At 43.2% G+C, this 23,817-nt stretch overlaps 1 pseudogene; it reads left to right on the top strand.

Annotated features, from left to right (window-relative positions):
- The window catches only part of LOC111971815 (potassium voltage-gated channel subfamily KQT member 1-like), a 210,700-nt pseudogene that overhangs the window by 53,022 nt on the left and 133,861 nt on the right, over positions 1-23,817 (top strand).

Raw genomic sequence — 23,817 nt, 5'->3', positions numbered from 1 at the left:
TTGCGGTCATACATACTTAAAGGGCAATTATTCTGCATTATGAATTGATGTAGAATTGTATTATTTTTTCTTATCATTTTAATGGAAAACTGATATAAAAAAATGTGAAGGTAACCTGCCTTAATGACTACCGCCCAGTAGCACTCACGTCGGTAGCCATGAAGTGCTATGAAAGGTTGGTCATGGCTCACATCAACACCATCATTCCAGAAACCCTAGACCCACTCCAATTCGTATATCACCCCAACAGATCCACAGATGACGCAATCTCAATCGCACTCCACACTGCCATTTCCCACSTGGACAAAAGGAACACCTATGTGAGAATGTTGTTCATTGACTACAGCTCAGTGTTTAACACCATAGTGCCACRAAGCTCATCACTTAGCTAAGGACCCTGGGACTAAACACCTTCCTCTGCAATTGGATCTTRGACTTCCTGACGGGCCGCCCCCAGGTGGTAAGAGTAGGCAGCAACATATCTGCCACTCTGATCCTCAACACCATGGCCCCTCAGGGGTGTGTGTTTTGTCCCCTCTTGTACTCCCTGTTCACCCACGACTGTGTGGCACGACTCCAACACTATCATTAAGTTGGCTGACGACACAACAGTGGTAGGCCTGATCACCGACAATGATGAGCCTATAGGGAGGAGTTCAGAGACCTGGCAGTGTGGTGCCAGGACAACAACCTCTCCCTCAATGTGAGCAAGACAAAGGAGCTGATCACGGACTAAAGGAAAAGGAMGGCCGAACAGGCCCCCATTATCATCGACGGGGCTGTAGTGGAGTGGGTCGAGAGTTTCAAGTTCCTTGGTGTCCACATCACCACCAAACTATCATGGTCCAAACACACCAAGACAGTCGTGAAGAGTGCACACCAGCTATTCCCCCTCAGGAGACTGAAAAKATTTGGCATGGGTCCCCAGATCTTWAAAAAGTTCCACAGCTGCGCCATCGAGAGCATCCTGACCGGGTGCATCACYGCCTGGTATGGCAACTGCTTGGCATCTGACCGTATGGCGCTACAGAGGGTAGTGCGTACGGCCCAATATGTCACTGGGGCCAAGCTCCCTGCCATCCAGGACCTATATACTAGGCGGTGTCAGAGGAAGGCCCAAAAAATTGTTGAGGACTCCAGTCCCGGCAAGCGGTACCAGAGCGCCAAGTCTTGATCCAAAAGGCTCCTTAACAGCTTCTACCCCCAAGCTATAATACTGCTGAACAATTAATCAAATGGCCACCCGGACTATTTACATTGACCCCCCCCCCCCCTTTGTTTTTACACTGCTGCTACTCGCTGTTTATTATCTATGCGCTTGTTTCCCATACCTCAAATTACCTTGACTAACCTGTACCCCTGCACATTGACTCAGTACCGGTACCCGCTGTATATAGCCACGTTATTGTTATGTAATTTTCTTGTGTTACTTTTTATTTTATTTTTTACTTTAGTTTATTTAGTCAATATTTTCTTAACTCTATTTCTTGAACTGCATTGTTGGTTAAGGGCTTGTAAGTAAGCATTTCACGGTAAGGTCTACACTTGTATTTGGCACATGTGACAAATACAATTTGATTTGATCAACAACCCAACCCTGCTCTTTTTAAAGAAAACAATCCAACTAAGTGACCCAATGCTTGCAACTCAGCAGTTGGGTCAGCTAAACAACCCAGCATTTTTTCGAGTGCAGGCTGTTTTGGCTGTTTTCATCAGGCGGGTCAAGTTTCCAGTTCAGTTAATTAAACAGTTCAATGTAAGGCTGTGGGTAATAAAAAACCTATGGTAGTCTTGTGCTAGAGGGATCTACACGCAATAAACCACCTTGCTGCTCTCTGTCTCAAATACCTTTTACTCTGCCACTATAAAGTGTCAGTTCCTTTAATTAAAACTATAATTGTAGGATTACTAGCTGTTTTGTAATGAGAGTTAGAAAGGTTCAGGGGTCCTTGGTGCCCAATGGAACCATGAAAAGCTGTTTTTGTGTGTCATAGCCACAATGAACAAAACAGCCCTATAGGAACTTTTCTCTCCTTTGTTAATCACAGAGAGTGTAAACTTGAGACTTGTGATATGCCGTGCCAATAGGTTTGGTCACTGTGTGTGTGGTGTGGTGTGTGTGTAGTGTAGTGTGTGTGTGTGTGTGTGTGTGTGCTGAGATCAGTTTGTCCAGCAGTAAAGGGAGAGCCTGTTTGGAGAGTGGTGTGTGTGCGTGTTTCCCAGTGTATTCCCTGTCAGCTTGTTTTCCACTGTGGGGTGTGCAGGTGCAGGGCACAGCTGTAGGACGGGCCCAGAGCCCACAGGCCAATGGCATGATTCATATTTCTCCTCTCTCCTCTCCTCTCCTCTGCCTCTCACACTCAGACAGAGGTTGTTAAGGGAAGAGTGTTTGATCGGGAGCTTCACCAGCACTCTGCTCAAACTCTGAAAACGGGAGAGAGAGACAGAGAACCAATTGATTTCAGGGTGGATAGGGAGAGGGAGAGAGAGAGATTTAGTTGATGTTATTTATAGGGTGTTTGGTGTTTACTATGAACCATATGATGGCAGGTGTGGTGTGGCAATGACACACACTTCCTCAGAGAGAGGGAGAAAGAGTAAATAGACTGTGCCCCAATGAGAACTCAAGATGGTGTGTTTGACCTTTGTGAAGACATGGAGAGGCTTCGCCACACACTTGGAGTGCAGCGCTTACACCAGGGGTTTGAATGCAGGGGTGTTGTTGAGTGGACAATTCCACACTGATGTCAGGCCCATTGTTTAGTCATAGAATGTGTAGATGAGGATTAACCATCCCCCTCCCTCCTTCCCTCCCTGCCTCCTTCTTCCTATTTACTCCCCAAAAGTTTTAAGTATCTCACCTTACATCACCCTCTTTGTATAAGCACACAGCACAAGGTCACACGGCGCCCCAAAGACACTCCACTGTGCTTCTCTCAATGTGTCACAATTGGCTCAGCTTTCAGAGTGGATGTACATGGAAATGCAGGGGTATTTGTTTTCCTCCGCGCTCCGCTCGGCCAAATTCCTCTCCTCACTGAGGATTAGTCCCAGAATCCTCTCCTCACYGAGGATTAGTCCCAGTCAGAATCGTATTCCTATTGAGTGAATTTCAACTGCTGAGTGGTGACAGTTTTGGAGGCAGGCCAATACGTGTGATGAACTTTCTCCTCATGGTCTGCTCCTTGTTGTTATCGCCAAACTGTGTTCAATGACCTCTTTACAACCAAGTAGCTCATTATTAGAAGCCTTTAACAAACGATTTTTAACTTATTTAGTACATATGTAAATGTAATAATGGTGAAAAGATATATATAACAGGAAATGATCATGTAAATAAAAATGACATCAGTGTGTGGAAACATTGCCTTGTTTTCCCTAACCTATCCCGTCCCCACTGTCCCCAGGTGACGGTGACCACCATTGGCTATGGGGACAAGATTCCTCAGACGTGGATAGGGAAGTGCATTGCCTCCTGCTTCAGCGTCTTCGCCATCTCCTTCTTCGCTCTGCCTGCAGTAATTACCCCTCATCTTCCTCCTCTTCTTCCACAATAAACTAAATAGCATAATGTGTACATAATTCATAATACACAATATTGCCTTCCATCATTACTGTGTTGTCTGTTGAGTAACCCAGTTAGTCCTCTGAGGGGAAGCCTCAGTGTGCAGCTCCAGGTCGTCCTGTGGTTTCAGTGTCATGATGCCTCTCTCTCTCTTTCTCTCTCTCCCTCTCCCCTTCTCCAGGGTATACTGGGCTCGGGCTTTGCTCTGAAGGTGCAGCAGAAACAGAGACAGAAACATTTCAACAGACAGATCCCGGCTGCAGCCTCACTAATCCAGGTACTGACAGTCAGACAGTCAGACAGACAGACAGTCAAACAGACAGACAGACAGACAGACAGACAGAGAGAATATGTATAGGAATGAGTGTGTAGAAAGGGCTTAAACACAGTGATGACACATGGGACCTACTGTAGGCTGCTGAACTTCTCTAGGACCAGGTCTGGTCTGGTCTGACGCACGCCATCTTTGATTCAGTGCTTTACTCATGTAACAACTCCAGGCCAGGATGTCAGAGAGGTTAAATTTAAACATGTCCAGGACCACTAAATCTCCTGAATTCTTTAAATAACACATTTGTTCCCTTCAAATCTTGCCAATGTAAGCTTCAAAAAGCAGTCTAGTACAAATAGATGAGTAGCAGTGTTTGTAGTCTGCACATGTCCTGGAAAAGGTGAGCTGTCCTGTCCTGTTCTCTCCCAGGCAGAGAAGACAGGCAAATAGCAGCCAGTTTATTCACCAGGAGCTGGCCATCACAAGGATCACATTGACTCTGAACATACAAAGAAGCCCACAGCTGCATTTACAAAGAGATTCCTTATTGTGCTGACATTTAAGAAACATAGAGTCACTGAATCTACATGATGATGATGATGAGGATGACGGTACAGAGCTAAACATGGAATGGCTATATGAATGGTTATACTGTATGTGAATGGTTATATGTGAATGGTTATGTGAATGGTTAAATGTGAATGGCTATATGAATGGTTATATGTGAATGGCTATATGAATGTTTATATGTGAATGTTTATATGTGAATGGTTATATGTGAATGTTTACATGGGAATGGTTATAGGTGAATGTGTATATGTGAATGGCTATATGCGAATGTTTATATGTGAATGGCTATATGAAGTTGTTAAACCAGGAATCTACTTCAGATTGAAGAGTCAGAACACATTGTTGCCCTTAAACACTGATCCAAGGTCAATTTAGCTGTTGTCCACCTAATGGTTAAGGTTAGGAGAGGTCTGATCCTAGATCTGTGCCTGAGTGCAGCTTCTACCCAGAGCTGAGATAATGTCCAGGTGATCAGCTCACCATCTGTGTTTACCGTGGGTAAATATGATAAGACACTTATCACACTGGTTCAGTTTGTCCATCCTCTTTTTCAGACGCTGTGGCGCTGCTATGCAGCAGAGAAACCAGAAGGCTGTCCCGCCACCTGGAAGATGTATGTCCTCACCGGAGACTACATTCTCCCCATTAACTCTGAAAACAACAACCCAAACCTCAGAAACAAGGTACACACTACATCACTTCTTCAGTTATAACAAACATAATACTGCAGGTCTATACACACTTTATACACCTTTATCCCTGTTCAGAGAAGCAATCGTTTGCCTCTGCATTCTACTGATGCACTATAGCTGCTTTGTCAATCAACAGCTGATATATCTGTCAACCTGTCTCTTGGAGAGCTTGCATCCTGTCTCAGTTCCCAGAGGAGATGTCAGAAAGAGAGCTGCCCTCAGGAAAAAGCTGTTTGGTGGTGAAATGAGCCTTCCGACAGACAGACAGACAGACAGACAGACAGACAGACAGACAGACAGACAGACAGACAGACAGACAGACAGACAGACAGACAGACAGACAGACAGACAGACAGACAGACAGGCAGGCAGGCAGGCAGGCAGGCAGGCAGGCAGGCAGACAGACATATGGTACAGACAGACATATGGTACAGACAGACAGACAGACATATGGTACTATCCCCTTTGACAGTGTGGTTTTTACCTTTGAGAACTACATTAGCAATGTGGTGGTGCTTAGGGAATGGATCTACGAAAGAACAAGTTAAGCCCCCCACCCACTCCCTTTCACCATCTCAACCCCCCGTATCCCCTACCGCTCGAGGCAAGAGCCTGTCAAATCAAAATCAAATCACATTTTATTGGTCACATACACATGGTTAGCAGATGTTAATGCGAGTGTAGCGAAATGCTTGTGCTTCTAGTTCCGACAATGCAGTAATATCTAATAAGTAATCTAACAAATTCACAACAACTACCTTATACACACAAATGTAAAGGATGAATAAGAATATGTACATATAAATATCTGGATGAGCAATAGCCGTGCGGCATAGGCAAGATGCAGTAGATGGTATAGAGCAGTATATACTGTACATATGAGATGAGTGATGTAGGATATGTAAACATTATTAAAGTGGAGTTATTTAAAGTGACTAATGATAGGCATAAGCAAGATGCAGTACTGTAGAGGGTATATAACAGTATATACAGTACATATGATATGAGTAATGTAGGATATGTAAAAATTATTAAAATGACATTATTTAAGTTGACTAGTGATACCATTATTAGGTCYATTTATTAAAGTGGCCAGAGATTTGAGTCGGTATGTTGACAGCAGCCTCTCTATTTTWATTTKTWATTTTTTTATTTCACCTTTATTTAACCAGGTAGGCAAGTTAATAAGAACAAGTTCTCATTTACAACTGTGACCTGGCCAAGATAAAGCAAAGCAGTTCGACACATATAACAACACAGAGTTACACATGGAGTAAAACAAACATACAGTCAATAATACAGTAGAAAAATAAGTCTATATACAATGTGAGCAAATGAGGTGAGATAAGGGAGGTAAAGGCAATAAATAGGCCATGGTGGCGAAGTAAATACAATATAGCAATTAAAACACTGGAATGGTAGATTTGACCGTAGATGAGTGTGCAAAGTAGAAATACGAGGGTGCAAAGGAGCAAAATAAATAAATACAGTAGGGGATGAGGTAGTTGTTTGGGCTATTTATAGCTGGGCTATGTGCAGTGATCTGTAAACTGCTCTGACAGCTGGTGCTTAAAGCTTGTTAGTGATGGCTGTTTAACAGTTTGATGGCCTTGAGATAGAATCTGTTTTTCAGTCTCTCGGTCCCAGCTTTGATGCACCTTTACTGACCTCGCCTTCTGGATGATAGCGGGGTGAAYAGGCAGTGGCTCGGGTGGTTGCTGTCCTTGATCTTTTTGGCCTTCCTGTGACATTGTGTGCTGTAGGTGTCCTGCAGGGCAGGTAGTTTGCCCCCGGTGATGCGTTGTGCAGACCGCACCACCCTCTGGAGAGCCTTGCGGTTGAGGGCAGTGCAGTTGCTGTACCAGGCGGTGATACAGCCCGACAGGATGCTCTCGATTGTGCATCTGTAAAAGTTTGGGTATGTTTTAGGTGACAAGCAAAATTTGTTGCGCCTTCTTCACCACGCTGTCTGTGTGGGTGGACCATTTTACTTTGTCCGTGACTTCTCCTTCTCCGTGATGTGTACGCCGAGGAACTTAAAACTTTCCACCTTCTCCACTACTGTCCCTTCGATGTGCATAGGGGGGTGCTCMACGATCATCTCCTTTGTTTTGTTGACGTTGAGTGAGAGGTTATTTTCCTGACACCACACTCCGAGGGCTCTCACCTCCTCCCTGTAGGTCATCTCGTTGTTGTTGGTAGTCAAGTCTACTACTGTAGTGTTGTGTGCAAACTTGATGATTGAGTTGGAAGTGTGCATGGCCACGCAGTCATGGGTGAACAGGGAGCACAGGAGAGGGCTGAGAACGCATCCTTGTGGGGCCCCAGTGTTGAGGATCAGCGGGGTGGAGATGTTGTTTCCTACCGTCACCACCTGGGGGCGGCGCGTCAGAAAGTCCAGGACCCAGTTGCACATGTCCGTAAACACGCCAGCCAGCTCATCTGCGCCTACTCTGAGGATGCGGCTAGGGATGCCGTCTGGGCCGGCAGCCTTGCAAGGGTTAACACGTTTAAATGTTTTACTCACGTTGGCCACGGAGAAGGAGAGCCCACAGGCTTTGGTAGCGGCCGTGTCAGTGACACTGTATTGTCCTCAAAGCGAGCAAAGAAGATGTTTATTTTGTCTGGGAGCAAGACGTCGATGTCCATGACGTGGCTGGTTTTCTTTTTGTAATCCGTGATTGACTGTAGACCCTGCCACATACGTCTTGTGTTTGAGCCCCCCAGGATGATTCCGGGCCTTTGTCTCCCCCACACAAAGACACAGTCAGTTGAGATGATGTCACTGCCGCCTTTCTCATGGGAGGAAACCTTTGTGTTGGTAGAACAGCAACAACAACAAAAATTGTTTGGCATTGAACCCACACATATTGGGGAGAGTGAAGGCTGCTTCCGTCACTTTCTGTTCCGGCATGTGACTTCTCCTGTCCTCTCCTCTCTCTCTCTCTCTCTCTCTCTTTCTCTCTCTCTCTCTCTCTCTCTCTCTCTCTCTCTCTCTCTCTCTCTCTCTCTCTCTCTCTCTCTCTCTCTCTCTCTCTCTCTCTCTCTCTCTCTCTCTCTCTCTCTCTCTCTCTCTCTCTCTCTCTCTCTCTCTCTCTCGCTGTCTCTCTCTCTCTCTCTTTCTCTCTCTCTCCTCTCTCTTCCCTCTGCTCCAAATGAGTCATTCAGGATTCAGACCCATTCTGGTATTTGGACAGGATTATGGGCCAGTGTCAATGCCAGTACACTGTGTGTGTCATTGAGTAGAAATCATTGTGTTTCTATAAAGCAGTCAGTTAGTGACGTGCTGCCTCTAGGTGATGGAGTGGAGCACAATGAAGGCCCCGAGGAATTCAGAGACTCAACGAGCGTTGACCTCAGTTAAACCAGCACAGATTTGAAGACATGGCCTTAATCACCATGCTATAGTGCAAGAAGATTTGACTAACACAGTGTATTATTTGAAGGTTTAAAGGTGCACAAATCATTGCTTACAAAACAGATACTGAGGTTTCTGTGTTCTGAATGGTTAGAATCAAAGTTTACTGGGTAGAATACGCCATGTTAGAAAATAGAAAATCAGGAATGAATGACAAGTGATAGTGCTAAACCATAAAARCACAACAACAACAACTTGTCTAACATATGGAGGTAGGGATTGGCCACATGTGACTTTTGGTATTTGGTATTTTATTAGGATCCCCATTAGCTGTTGCAAAAGCAGCAGCTACTCTTCCTGGGGTCCACACAAAACACAAAACATGAAACATAATACAGAACATCAATAAACAAGAACAGCAGGACAGAACTACATACATTTTTTAAAGGTACACATAGCCTACATATCAATGCATACACACTAACTATCTAGATCAARCTGTTTTTTAAAACCAGGTTTGCTGTTTATTTGAGCAATAATATGAGATATTATGCAATAAGGGCCCTATATAATACTGTACGCTTTCTGAATTTGGGGACTGTGAAAAGACCCCTGGTGGCATGTCTGGTGGAATAAGTGTGTGTGTCAGAGCTGTGTGTAAGTTGACTATGTAAAYAATTTGGGATTTTCAACACATTATTGTTTCTTATAAAAAGAAGTGATCAGTCTCTCCTCAACTCCTAGCCAAGAGAGACTGGCATGTATAGTATTAATATYAKCCCKCTGATTACAATGAAGAGCAGAATGTGCCGCTCTGTTCTGGGYCAGCTGCWGCTTARCTAGGTCTTTCCTTGCAGCACTCGACCACACGACTGGACAATAATCAAGATTAGACAAAATTAGAGCCTGCAGGACTTGCTTTTTGGAGTGTGGTGTCAAAAAAGCAGAGCATCTCTTTATTACAGCCAGAACTSTCCCCATCTTTACAACCATTGGATCTATATGTTTTGACCATGACAGTTTACAATCTAAGGTAATGGAAAGTAATTTAGTCTCCTCAATTTGTTCAACAGCCACACCATTCATTACCAGATTTAGCTGAGGTCTAGAACTAAATGAATGATTTGTACCAAATACAATGCTCTTAGTTTTAGAGATGTTCAGGACCAGTTTATTAAAGGAAAGGAGGATACCTAGTCAGTTRTATAACTGAAATGTGTTTTCCGCATTTAACAATAGCATTGTATTTGGTCAAACACAATTTTGGTCAAACACCATTTTTCCCCAACAGTTTGCTAAGAGCTGGCAGCAAGCTTATAGTCTGCTGTTAGAACCAGTAAAGGCCGCTTTACCACTGTTGGGTAGCGGAATTACTTTGGCTTCCCTCCAGGCCTGAGGACAAAGACTTTCCTCTAGGCTCAGATGAAAAATATTCCAACAGGAGAACATTAACCTGACTAGGAAAACTCCTGGCCCTGAGTTTAACCAATGCTGAGTTTGTGTTCAGGAAAGCCCTGGTGATGCATTATTGTGTCTGTCTGTGTTGAACAAGCGCACCAAGAGGAAACTGAAGATGGTTCGTGACAATGGCTCCATGACCATCCTTGGAGCGAGGAAGATGTCCATTCCTCAGATCACCTTCGACCACATCGAAGATAACGATGAGAAGAAAGAGGTCCCCTTCTTTCTAGAAGAACCCAAAGGTATATAACAGAATCAAAACACGTTTCAGATTTAACTTCTTTTGGAAAACAGCCCTAATGCTGGAAACAAACATCATTATGTTGTAATCCAGAGTCACCTTTATTTATTTTCCAAGTTATAGCACATGCTATTTTCCATACAGCAGGTTTTTAAAAGGACCAAATAGTTTGCTCTAGTGGTATCGTCCCGGCACTAGTTTCTGTACATATGCAGTTGGTCATCTTACAGATGCTCCTATTGCTTGGCTTCAAGTGAAGATAGATCCTGCCATACTGGCAGATACTGGCATATCKGAACACATTGTGTGTGAAGTGGCATAGATAACAAGCTCATTGGTATTGGAATTAAGCAATAAGGCACAAGGGGGTGTGATATATCAAATCACATGTTATTAGTCACATGCGCCGAATTAAACAGGTGTAGACCTTACAGTGAAATGCTTACTTACGAGCCCCCAACCAACAATGCAGTTTAAATTGTTTTATATATATATGTTTAGATGCCTCTTGGACCTATATGGCCAATATACCACGGCTAAGGGCTGTTCTTATGCATGACGCACACACCCCTGAGGTGCCTTATTGCTATTATAAACTGTTTACCAACATAATTAGAGCAGTACAAATAAATGTTTTGTTATACCTGTGGTATACGGTCTGATATACCATGGCTATCAGCCAATCAGCATTCAGGGCTCAAACCTCCCAGTTTATAATGTGTATTATATAGTGGTTTGTTTTAAGAGGAACACATAGACTACTTGAACCAGCATATACAATACTAGTGCTTTCTAGGAACTGAACTTTACAGTACTTGACACTACAGTACATTGCAAACTGACTCCCATGCCTTAATTGACGATAAGTCTCAATTGAGAGCATGGCATACTGTTGAATGGTGCCCTGTGTTGAGGTATTTTTCAGAGAAATAACCATGGGTCATGCATGTTTGAGCCAGCTGTGTTAGAAGCAGATGTCCTATGAGGAGCTTTTTCCAAAGTGAATTACCACAGTTATGAAACAGTTTTTTTTGTCCTTTTCAAACTTCATTTGACAAAATAATGTATTTAAGGGCCCCTTGAAATGATGTCATGCAGTCTTGTGTTTTGCGCATTGAAAATCCATCATTTCAGTAAAACAGAGATATTGGATGCTTGCTGAGTATACCCTGGTGACTTGACTGGTTAGGGGCCAGTGGAGACAAGAGAGACAAACATTTGCATGGCACAGTTGGAGTCCTCTGTTTGAGATTCCAACAGTGATATAGAAATAGGAGGAACTCAATCCCCTTGGGAGTAGACTATATTTCAGACGTGATGATACAATGTTCTTATCCATAGCTATTTACCATTCAGTTTAATGCTCATGGTGTAAATTGTAAGTAATGATGAATCTGTGCAATGTATGTCATGTGGATGGGACATGACACAGTGGTGTGATTGACTCTCTCCTCCCCCATAAAGATAGCGAGGGAGAGAAGAGGGATGGTAGGTAGGGATGAGGACTGACTGAGGTGTTGTGTAGCTGGTTGCTCATGATACAAATCAAATCAAATCAATGATGATTGGTTGCGTACACAGATTTGCAGATGTTATCACAGGTGCAGCAAAATGCTTGTGTTTCCAGCTCCACCAGTACAGTAATAACTAGCATTACAAAATAAAAATAAAAACAATACACACATAATCCAGAAAAAGAAAAGTTATATAGGATTAGCCATGACTAGCCAAATACATTTAAACTCAGTTTTTCACAATTCCTGACATTTAATCCAAGTAACAATTCTCTGTYTTAGGTCAGTTAGGATCGCCACTTTATTTTAAGAATGTGAAATGTCAGAATAATAGTAGAGAGACTGAGTTATTTCAGCTTTTATGTCTTTCATCACATTCCCAGTGGGTCAGAAGTTTACATACACTCAATTAGTATTTGGTAACATTGCCTTTAAATTGTTTAACTTAGGTCAAACGTTTCGGGYAGCCTTCCACAAGCTTCCCACAATAAGTTGGGTGAATTGTGGCCCATTCCTCCTGACAGAGCTGGTGTAACTGAATCAGGTTTGTAGGCCTCCTTGCTCGCACACGCTTTTTCAGTTCTGCCCAGAAATCTTCTATAGGATTGAGGTCATGGCTTTGTGATGGCCACTCCAATACCTTGACTTTGTTGTCCTTAAGCCATTTTGCCACAACTTTGGAAGTATGCTTGGGGTCATTGTCCATTTGGAAGACCCATTTGCGACCAAGCTTTARCTTCCYGACTGAYGTCTTGARTWRCTTCAATATATCCACATAATTTTCCCTTCTCATGATGCCATCTATTTTGTGAAATGCACCAGTCCCTCCTGCAGCAAAGCACCCCCACAACATGATGCTGCCACCCCGTGCTTCACGGTTGGGATGGTGTTCTTCGGCTTGCAAGCATCCCYCTTTTTCCTCCAAACATAACGATGGTCATTATGGCCAAACAGTTCTAGTTYTGTGTCATCAGACCAGAGGGCATTTCTCCAAAAACTACGATCTTTGTCCCCATGTGCAGTTGCAAACCGTAGTCTGGCTTTTTTTATGGCGGTTTTGGAGCAGTGGTTTCTTCCTTGCTGAGCGGCCTTTCAGGTTATGTCGATATAGGACTCGTTTTACTGTGGATATTGATACTTTTGTGCCTGTTTCCTCCAGCATCTTCACAAGGTCCTTTGCTGTTGTTCTGGGATTGATTTGCACTTTTCGCACCAAAGTACATTCATCTCTAGGGGACAGAAGGCATCTCCTTCCTGAGCGGTATGACAGCTGCGTGGTCCCATGGTGTTTATACATGTGTGACTATTGTTTGTACAGATGAACGTGGCACCTTCAGGCTTTTGGAAATTGCTCGCAAGGATGAACCAGACTTGTGGAGGTCTACAAATTTTTTTCTGAGGTCTTGGCTGATTTCTTTTGATTTCCCCATGATATCAAGCAAAGAGGCACTGAGTTTGACGGTAGGTCCTGAAATACATCCACAGGTACACCTCTAATTGACTCAAATGATGTCAATTAGCCTATCAGAAGCTTTCAAAGCCATGACATAATTTTCTGGAATTTTCCAAGCTGTTTAAGGGCACAGTCAACTTAGTGTATGTAATCTTCTGACCCACTGGAATTGTGATACAGTGAATTATAAGTGAAATAATCTGTCTGTAAACAATTGTTGGAAAAATTACTTTCGTCATGCACAAAGTAGATGTCCTAACCGATTTGCCAAAACTATAGTTTGTTAACAAGAAATTTGTGGAGTGGTTGAAAAATGAGTTTTAATGACTCCAAGCTAAGTGTATGTAAACTTCCGACTTCAACTGTACACATGAAGTGGGCAAAACAGTATGTAAACATTATTAAAGTGACCAGTGTTCAATGACTATGTACATAGGGCAGCAGTCTCTGTGGTGCAGGGTAGAGTACCGGGTGGTAGCCGGCTAGTAACAGTGACTAAGGTTCAGGGAAAGGTACTGGGCGGAGGCCACTAGTGGTGACTGTTTAACAGTCTGATGGTTTGGAGATAGAAGCTGTTTATCAGTCTCTTGTTCCCAGCTTTKATGCACCTGTACTGTCTCTGCCTTCTAGATGGTAGAAGGGTGAACAGGCCGTGGTTCGGGTGGCTGAGGTCCTTGATGATCTTCTTGGCCTTCCTGTGACACCGGGTGCTGTAGATGTCCTGGAGGGCAGGCAGTGTGCCCCTAGTGATGCGTTGGGCTGATGCACCACCCTCTGGAGTGCCCTGTGGTTCTTGAGGATGCAATTGCCGTACCAGGTGGTGATATAGCCTGACAAGATGCTCTCAATGGTGCATCTGTAAAAGTTTGTGAGGGTCTTAGGGGCCAAGCCACATATCTTCAGCCTCCTGAGGTTGAAGAGGCACTGTTGCACCTTGTTCACCACGCTGTCTGTGTGAAGGGATCATTTCAGGTTGTCAGTGATATGCACGCAGAGGAACTTGAAGCTTTTGACCCTCTTCACTGCAGCTCCGTCGATGTGGATGGGGCGTGCTCTCTCTGTCTCCTGAAGTCCCTGATCAGCTCCTTCGTTTTTTGGACACTGAGGGAGATGTTAATTTCCTGGCACCACTCCGCCAGGGAGCCCACCTCCTCCCTGTAGACTGTCTCATTGTTGTTGGTAATCAGGCCAACCGGTGTTGTGTCGTCAGCAAACGTGATGACTGAGTTGGAGACGTGGGTGTCCATGGAGTACAGGAGGGGGCTGCAAACTCACCCCCCTGTGGGGTCCCCGTGTTGAGGGTCAGCATGGTGGAGGTGTTGTTGCCTACCTTCACAACTTGGGGTTGGCCTGTCAGGAAGTCCAGGACACAGTTGGACAGTGAGGGGTTGAGACCCAGGGCCCTGAGCTTAGTGATGAGCTTGAAGGGTACTATGGTGTTAAAAGCTGAGCTGTAGTCAATGAACAGCATTCTTACATAGGTATTTATCTTGTACAGGTGGGATAGGGCAGTGTTCAGTGCAATGGCGACTGCGTTGTCCGTGGATCTGTTGGGGCGATATGCAAATTGCAGTGGGTCTAGGGTGTCGGCTAAGATAGAGGTGATATGGTCCTTAACTAACCTCTCAAGATACAGCGCTTGAATGTCAGTCAGTCATTCAGAGAAAAGAACAGGGACCATGTGATAGACAGTCAGACACAAGATGGCTGCCACGTGCCTGGGTTAGGGTCCAGCACCAGCAGGGCCAGAACAAGCAAAATGGAAGTCATTAGAGTCACTGGTGATTAGATGTTATGTATACAAGTTCTTTACTGCTCCACTTGTACACTTCACAGACATCAGACAATCACACTATGTGATTGATTTTACCTACACTACCGTTCAAAAGTTTGGTGTCACTTAGAAATGTCCTTGTTTTTTAAAGAAAAGCTAATATGCAAACTGTCTCTAACCAGAATAGAAAGAGGAGTGGGAGGCCCCAGTGCACAACTGAGCAAGAGGACAAGTACAGTCGTGGCCAAAAGTTTTGAGAATGACACAAATATTAATTTCCACAAAGTTTGCTGCTTCAGTGTCTTTAGATATTTTTGTCAGATGTTACTATGSAATACTGAAGTATAATTACAAGCATTTCATAAGTGTCAAAGGCTTTTATTGACAATTACATAAAGTTGATGCAAAGAGTCAATATTTGCAGTGTTGACCCTTTTTTTCAAGACCTCTGCAATCCGCCGTGGCATGCTGTCAATTAACTTCTGGGCCACATCCTGACTGATGACAGCCCATTCTTGCATAATCAATGCTTGGAGTTTGTCAGAATTTGTGGGTTTTTGTTTGTCCACCCGCCTCTTGAGGATTGACCACAAGTTCTCAATGGTATTAAGGTCTGGGGCGTTTCCAAGCCATGGACCCAAAATATTGATGTTTTGCTACCCGAGCCACTTAGTTATCACTTTTGCCTTACAGCAAGGTGCTCCATCATGCTGGAAAAGGCATTGTTCATCACCAAACTGTTCCTGGATGGTTGGGAGAAGTTGCTCTCGGAGGATGTGTTGGTACCATTCTTTATTCATGGCTGTGTTCTTAGGCAAAATTGTGAGTGATCCCACTCCCTTGGCTGAGAAGCAATCCCACACATGAATGGTCTCAGGATGCTTTACTGTTGGCATAGACAGGACTGATGGTAACGCTCACCTTGTCTTCTCCAGACAAGCTTTTTTCCGGATGCCCCAAACAATCGGAAAGGGGATTCATCAGAGAAAATGACTACTCCAGTCCTCAGCAGTCCAATCCCTGTACCTTTTGCAGAATATCAATCTGTCCCTGATGTTTTTCCTGGAGAGAAGAGGCTTCTTTGCTGCCCTTCTTGACATCAGGCCATCCTCCAAAAGTCTTCGCCTCACTGCGCATGCAGATGCACTCACACCTGCCTGCTGCCATTCCTGAGCAAGCTCTGTACTGGTGGTGCCCCGATCCCGCAGCTGAATCAACTTTAGGAGACGGTCCTGGCGCTTGCTGGACTTTCTTGGGTGCCCTGAAGCCTTCTTCACAACAATTTAACCGCTCTCCTTGAAGTTCTTGATGATCCTATAAATGGTTGATTTAGGTGGAATATTACTGGCAGCAATATCCTTGCCTGTGAAGTCCTTTTTGTGCAAAGCAATGATGACGGCGCATGTTTCCTTGCAGGTAACCATGGTTGACAGAGGAAGAACAATGATTCCAAGCACCACCCTCCTTTTGAAGCTTCCGGTCTGTTATTCGAACTCAATCAGCATGACAGAGTGATCTCCAGCCTTGTCCTCGTCAGCACTCACACCTTTAACGAGAGAATCACTGACATGCTGTCAGCTGGTCCTTTTGTGGCAGGGCTGAAATGCAGTGCTAATGTGTTTTGGGGATTCAGTTAATTTGCATGGCAATTTGCATGGCAAATTCATCTGATCACTCTTCATAACGTTCTGGAGTATATGAAATTGCCATCATACAAACTGAGGCAGCAGACTTTGTGAAAATTAATATTTGTGTCATTCTCAACTTTTGGCCACGACTGTACATTAGAGTGTCTAGTTTGAGAAACAGATGCCTCACAAGTCCTCAATTGGTAGCTTCATTAAAGAGTACCCACAAAACACAATTTTCAACATCAACAGTGAAGAGGCGACTCCGGGATGATGGCCTTCTAGGCAGAGTTGCAAAGAAAAGCCATATCTCAGATTGGCCAATAAAAATAAAATATTAAGATGGGCAAAAGAACACAGACACTGGACAGAGGAACTCTGCCTTGAAGTCCAGCATCCCGGAGTCGCCTCTTCACCTTTGACGTTGAGACTGGTGTTTTGCGGGTACTATTTAATGAAGCTGCCAGTTGAGTACTTGTGAGGCATCTGTTTCTCAAACTAGACACTAATGTACTGGTCTTCTTGCTCAGATGTGCACCCGGGCCTCCCACTCCTCTTTCTATTCTGGTTAGAGACAGTTTGTGCTATTCTGTGAAGGGAGCAGTACACAGTACACGCTGTTCCAGATCTTCAGTTTCTTGGCAATTTCTTACATGTAATAGCCTTCATTTCTCAGAAAAAGAATAGACTGACGAGTTTCAGAAGAAATTTCTTTGTTTCTGGCCATTTTGAGCCTGTAATCGAACTCACAAATACTCATGCTTCAGATTCTCAACTAGTCTAAAGAAGGCCAGTTTTATTGCTTCTTTAATCAGGACAACAGTTTTCAGCTGTGCTAACATAATTGCAAAATGGTTTTCTAATGATCAATTAGCGTTTGAAAGTGATAAACTTGGATTAGCTAACACAATGTGCCATTGGAACACAGGAGTGACTGTTACTGAAAATGGGCCTTTGTATGCCTATGTAGATATTCCATWAAAAATCTGCTGTTTCTAGCTACAATAGTCATTTTAACAATGTCTACACTGTATTTCTAATCAATTTCATGTTATTTTATTGGACAAAAAAAWTGCTTTTCTTTAAAAAACAAGGACATTTCTAAGTGACCCCAAACTTTTGAACGGCAGTGTACATAAAAAAAWATATTTAAAAAATACTTAAAAATAAGAGGTAGACCTGTTGTGGCAAGAGTCAGTCAGAAAGCTATAGTGTTTTGTGTTGAATCAGTGATAACATTCCCACAGATTTTACATTCAGTTACTCAGTATTCACCTGATGTTGCTAGCTAGCCACATAGTCTAACCTGTTGTTGTCTAAGTTGCTATCTAAAAATATTATTACTTTCCCAATTTGGATTATTTCCCCAAACTCTCGTGCCCTGTCCATCCACCTCCAGATGAATTCCAGTGGTCCATACTGGTGCTGCTGAGGCCCATTACTCCATATTAATGATAGATTGGACTTTTCCATTGCACCATCTAACGGTGGGGGGGACTTCCTGTGTAAACCTCTAACCCCTGCCAAATGAATCGTCCCAGTCTGGAGGTTAATAAGTGTGCTTTATGAGTTTTTCCTGTCAAAGCACATAATCATAAAAGGAGGGAGAGGGACATAAACGCAGAACGTCACCAGTAGAAAAAGGAGTTATGGRGGAAAATGCTATCTTGTTTGGTGGGATATAACTTAGATAATGAACAGGAACATATGTCTTACTGCCTTTGAACTTTAGAGGGGAAAAAATGCACATTTGTCAAATTGCATGTTTTTGGATGTTGAGGCTAGTTAGTGGAGCCAAGGCTTTCGAAAGGCTGTCTGTTGATGTCATAAAGACATTTAAGTAGCCATGCTCACCACACTCTCAACGGCATGTTGTCACTAATGATAATGTTTAGAGTCCAGGCAACGTGGTGTACGTTCTACTGCTAACAGTGCAGAAAAACAGACATCTACAGAATTCAAATGTCTTTGCAGATGATGGGTTGTTTAAATKGATTATTTTGCTGTAGAAACCAAGTGTTAACTGTGTTGCTGATGAAAAGGGTTTACAACAGCAATGACATTTGCACTCTCTTACATCCATAATTAAAGTCATATATGTCATATAAAGTCAATCTAAGTTTATCATCTGTTTTCTGACCTCAAAAGGGGTCTCATGTTGTCCATATCCCACGCCATCGGTTGTGTACATTGATTTCTCTATATACATTATGTCATATTAAGGCAGTGTTTTTGAGGACATCATTTTGAACATTTATTTATTTTCCTCCTCAGGCATCATCCGGATGTTCAGACAAACAGGTGAGTCCTCCACCTCTCTGTAACAAAGGAGGCTGGTGGGAGGAGAGATAGGAGGACGGGCTCGTTGTAATGGCTGGAATGGAATTGATGGAACGGAGTCAAACATGTGGTTTCCGTATGTTTGATGTATTTGATACTGTTCCATTGATTCCATTCCAGCCATTACAATGAGCCCATCCTCCTATAGCTCCTCCCACTAAAACTATCTCTCTAACACGTGTCACAAGTGTAATATCTCCTAGATGATATCACTCCATGGTCTCCAGTCTTATTGACGCACTCCAGCTTCAACTCACGCAGTTAACGACTCAATCCTTTGTCATTTTAAGAGATCCTCTGTGTTAATCATTAGTCATTTGGTTTTTACAACTGCCCAGACAGTATTTTAATTAGACTGGCGCTTTGTCACCAACCGGAGCAAACTGGAAGCCAGCAGAGAGACCGACGCAGGCAGGCTCTGGACTCCCTCCTGTCCTATCGACCAGCCCGAGTGTTTTCTTTTCTGTCTGTCCAGCCAACACCAGCCGGGGTGAGGGCTGGGACAGGGGACAGAGGCCGAGGGCCGGGGGACTGGGAGGGAGGTCGGGGTGATAAGAGGCCATTGTGGAGCTCCAGTGGTCAGAAATAAACTGGGCATTGTTTGATTTAGTCAACGTCCGGCTTATCGCTCCACTTATCTGTCTGGCCCTCTGGCCCGGCCGTCGTCTGTGAGAATCTCCCTTCTCAATGGGGCTCTCTCTCTCCAGCCAGTCTCTTGCTCTCTCTCTCACTCTCTCTGTCTCCCTCTTTTCCCCCACTCTCTCGCTCTCTGGGCCCTGCTTGTTTTCATTCTCCGGGGCTTCTAACCCAGTGTGTTTGCTCTGACAAGCCAGATATTAATAAGCCTTCAGTGTTTGTGTAGCAGATAATTCCGCTTGCGTCTCCGGTCCCCCTGAATGAGAGAGAGGTGGAGGAGCTGCACAGAACACAGTTCCTGAAACTAGATTAGATTAGAAAAGTTTGTCACTCCACAATGATATAATAATAAATAATACAGATTATTTATAAAGCACATTGTGGATTGATCACTCAAACTGAGTTTTGAGACACTAAAAACTATCATAGTCAAACATGGTACAGGTGTGATATATAATACATTACATCATCTATACACATGTATGCATACTCAAACAACGAAGTACAATAGACAAAAAGACAATTAGGCACTTCTAAAGAAACGTCTCCATTGGAGGATGAGATGGCAGACTTTGCGGACWGTTGGACTAGGTCCTTACAAACCTTTGCAATGGTTTTTAGTTGCACTAATCAAACCCGCTGTAGAGGTTTGGAAGGGATGTTATCAATCATCATGTTTACAGACCAAAACAACCTCATCTTAGTGTGATGATACAATACAATGGTGGGCTGTATACTTCATTGACTAGTCAGCACATTGTGTGTTTATTCCACTTGTCTTTCACACTTTCTTTCTTTCTTGCTGTTGACTGCAGGCGTTCAGCACTCATGGTCCTCTTTCAATCTGAGCTGTCCTGCCTCTCCAGGTAGACCCTTACACTTCTTTACTAGCTATCCTGTACTTTCTCTTTACTTTTCAATAAATACGCCTATAAATTAGAAAAAAGGGTTCGAAAATAGTTTCTTTTTTCGGTTGTCCCCATAGGAGAACCCKTTTTGGTTCTAAGTCGAGATCTTTTTGGTTCTAGGTTGAACCATTTTGGGTTCCATGTAGAACCCCAAAAAAGGGGTTCTACATGGAAGAAAAGGGTTCTACCTGGAACCAAAAAGGTTTCTTCAAAGGGTTCTCCTTTGGGGACAGCCGAAGAACCCTTTAAGGTTCTAGATAGCACCTTTTTTCTAAGAGTATTTTCTTCTCACTTAGAAAATTGGAAGTTGCATTGAACTAAATCCTTGAATATGTCACCAAGACTCTTGCATTGTCCCGCACAGTTAAGAAAAACCTGGACGGGCCTTCCATAGGCATCTCCCGGGGCAACAGCTTGAGTGATGACATGGACTATGTCAGCGAAGACGCACCTTTACCCGTGGTGACAGACGCATCACAGTAAGTACTTAACTACCCCGTCACTCACTACACTACAGAACATCTACCTCACATTCATCTTCCATACAGCCATTGTATTGTACCCATGCTCTTGACTTATTAACTTATTAACCCCTTACACTCGTGGGAATTGGCCTATATGTGTAGAGCTAAATTGAAATGTTTCTTACAGAAGAAATATGGAAAGCATATGCATATCCATGGTACCAATTAAAAGGGAACAGTTTGGAGATTATGGGAAAATTATTAGACTAAAGGTGAGGACAAAACAATCCAAAATTACACTGTTGATTGTATGTGCATTTTACATTTACTGTACTTTTCACCGCATTGGTTGTTAACAAAATCTGGAAATATTCTGAAACATTCAGTAACATGATAAGAATATTCCTGGAAAATGTGTTGTAGGTGCAACATAATACAATACAAATGACAAGGGTTTGAGTGAGAGGACTAACTGGTGTCTCCAAGTGGCCACACACCTCTCCAAAGTGTGCACAGTTCCTAAGTCATTTCAATGCACTTTTATGACTCAAAGAAATCTTCAACTATAAGGTGCTTTTTTTAGCTATTTTAGCTCTGCCGTTGAGGAAATAGAGCAAGCACACTTGTAGTTGTTTTGTTTGCAGCACAACCCTGCATCCGGACCTTACAGAATTACTGTTGTTGTTTACACAAAATCGATCCATTATAAATTGCGGTCTGGGTCAGGTGGGCATCATTTGAAAGCTTGTTCTATTGCCAACATGACTATCTAAATTATAAAATACGATCTTACAGTGTTAGGCTTTCACTAGGCAATTCAGAGAAGCAGATGGTAATTTTGGTGCGCATAGAATGGACTCGTGAGGGCATTCAGATGCGTGTACTGCAGCAAATCTTCTTTACAATACAACAAACAACAGCTCATTCTGTTCAGGAAAACCCATGGTATAAACCCATGGTATAACGCCATGTCATCTTGTACATCAAACATAGTGATCCTACATGTTGACACACTGAGTTTTATGATATGGAAATGTGTTCTCAAGGATGTTGTTTGTCTTGCTTGAATGACATCAAAGTGGTATTTATTATCATCCTCAACGTCTTATCTTTCAAAATACATMAAATCCTCATAATTTACAGCATTTCCCTCACTCAGACAACATAACATTTCCAAAAGTTGCCCAATTACCAGGAGGGATGGTGCTCAAGTTCAGAACGGCTGTCAGTCATGAACCATACAGAGATTTGAAGAGGAGACCCTGAGCTTTGATGTCATGTTTAGCTGTTCCTGTGCAGCCACTGTGTTCCAATTTAGGCTCTTATCAGTGTCCAAATCTGCCATTTTCAACCTGTATACGGGTATGAGCATAAAGGGCTACCCCATACCATAGATGCCTCCCTGCCCATTACAGAGGTCCATCCCTACTCCATAGGGCATAAAGCCTTTTGTTATGCCAAACAGCCCTTCCTGTCAATGGAAAGCTGCTCTGTTCAACTCACTAGAGGGTTAAATGGCCCACGGAGTGCTTGAAACCCTGGTTATTACAACAGTAAATGAGGGATTGTCCTAGAGTTGGAGAAAACAGCCCAGTTTGTTGGGGACATGTTTACAAGGTGACTAGTTGGCTAGTTGTTACATGATGATAGTGGTCTGCTGGGTGGAACTTGGCTGTTTTATTTTTGGGGGTCAAAAAAGACTGTAAAATCACAGAGAATTCAGCTAGAAATCTGTTTAATTAGGAAATCTGTTGTAATTTGTCTTGAGCCGTTTCATTTCTTAACCCTATTACTAGCCATCTATGGCAGAGTTTGTAGAGTGAAGTGTTGGGCATGACCTATTTACACAAATTGAATGTATTTATATGTAAGTTCGTGTATGTGTGCGTGTGTGTGCGTCAATTTGTACTTGTGAATGTGTGTGAGACTATGTTTCTCTCAGTGTGTACACACACCACACAGTAGGCATTCTCTGTTCTCCTCTTGACCTCTTCCCCAGCCCAGCTAATCCAATACCACCTCTAACACCATTCTCATTCTGCATTCCTCCTCTGATTTAATCTTTCTTCTCCTCCCTCCCTCCATCCGCCTCCTCCTCTCCTGACAAACCCCCAGCCTAGAGATGTTGTAAAAGGAACACAAATGCTTCTCTCTTGCAGTTTGTTGACCAGCCCGTTCATGGCAAAGGTCCAGGACTCAGTCTCAACTCACCACTTGAATTCAAGAAGGTACTGTACTGCTAAGAAGCATCTCAAGGTCCTGAGTGGCCTAGCCAGTCTCCGACCTGACCCAATAGAAAATCTTTGGAGGGAGCCGAAAGTCCGTATTGCCCAGCGACAGCCCCGAAACCTGAAGGATCTGGAGAAGGTCTGTATGGGGAGTGGGCCAAAATCCCTGCTGCAGTGGTGTAGCCCCTGGTCAAGAACTACAGGAAACGTATGATCTCTGTAATTGCAAACTAAGGTTTCTGTACCAAATATTCAGTTCTGCTTTTCTGATGTATCAAATACTTATGTCATGCAATAAAATGCAAATTAATTACTTAAAAATCATACAATGTGATTTTCTGGATTTTTGTTTTAGATTCCTTCTCTACAGTTGAAGTGTACTATGATAAAAATTACAGACCTCTACATGTTTGTAAGTAGGAAAACCTGCAAAATCGTCAGTGTATCAAATACTTGTTCTCCCCACTGTATATATATATATTGCCAGGGAATCCAAAACTGCATGACAGTCTTATAAACTTAATTTAATACTTTTTCCAGGGTTGGAACTATCAGATATTGATGCTTAATACCATTTGGATAGTTGTTTGTCAGCTTATATAAGATGTCACACTTCAGTCGCTCTGTTTTGATGCAGATGGAGTATATCATTAGAGTATAGGGGGGTGGGTTTAGTGGGTTATAGTAATAGTGTAAAACCCAGCATGCTATACA

The sequence above is a fragment of the Salvelinus sp. IW2-2015 genome, linkage group LG13, assembly GCF_002910315.2.
Source record: "Salvelinus sp. IW2-2015 linkage group LG13, ASM291031v2, whole genome shotgun sequence".
In the NCBI taxonomy this organism is placed as follows: Eukaryota; Metazoa; Chordata; class Actinopteri; order Salmoniformes; family Salmonidae; genus Salvelinus; species Salvelinus sp. IW2-2015.
The sequence above is the reverse complement of the archived record's forward strand: the minus strand, read 5'-3'. Positions and strand labels throughout refer to the sequence as shown.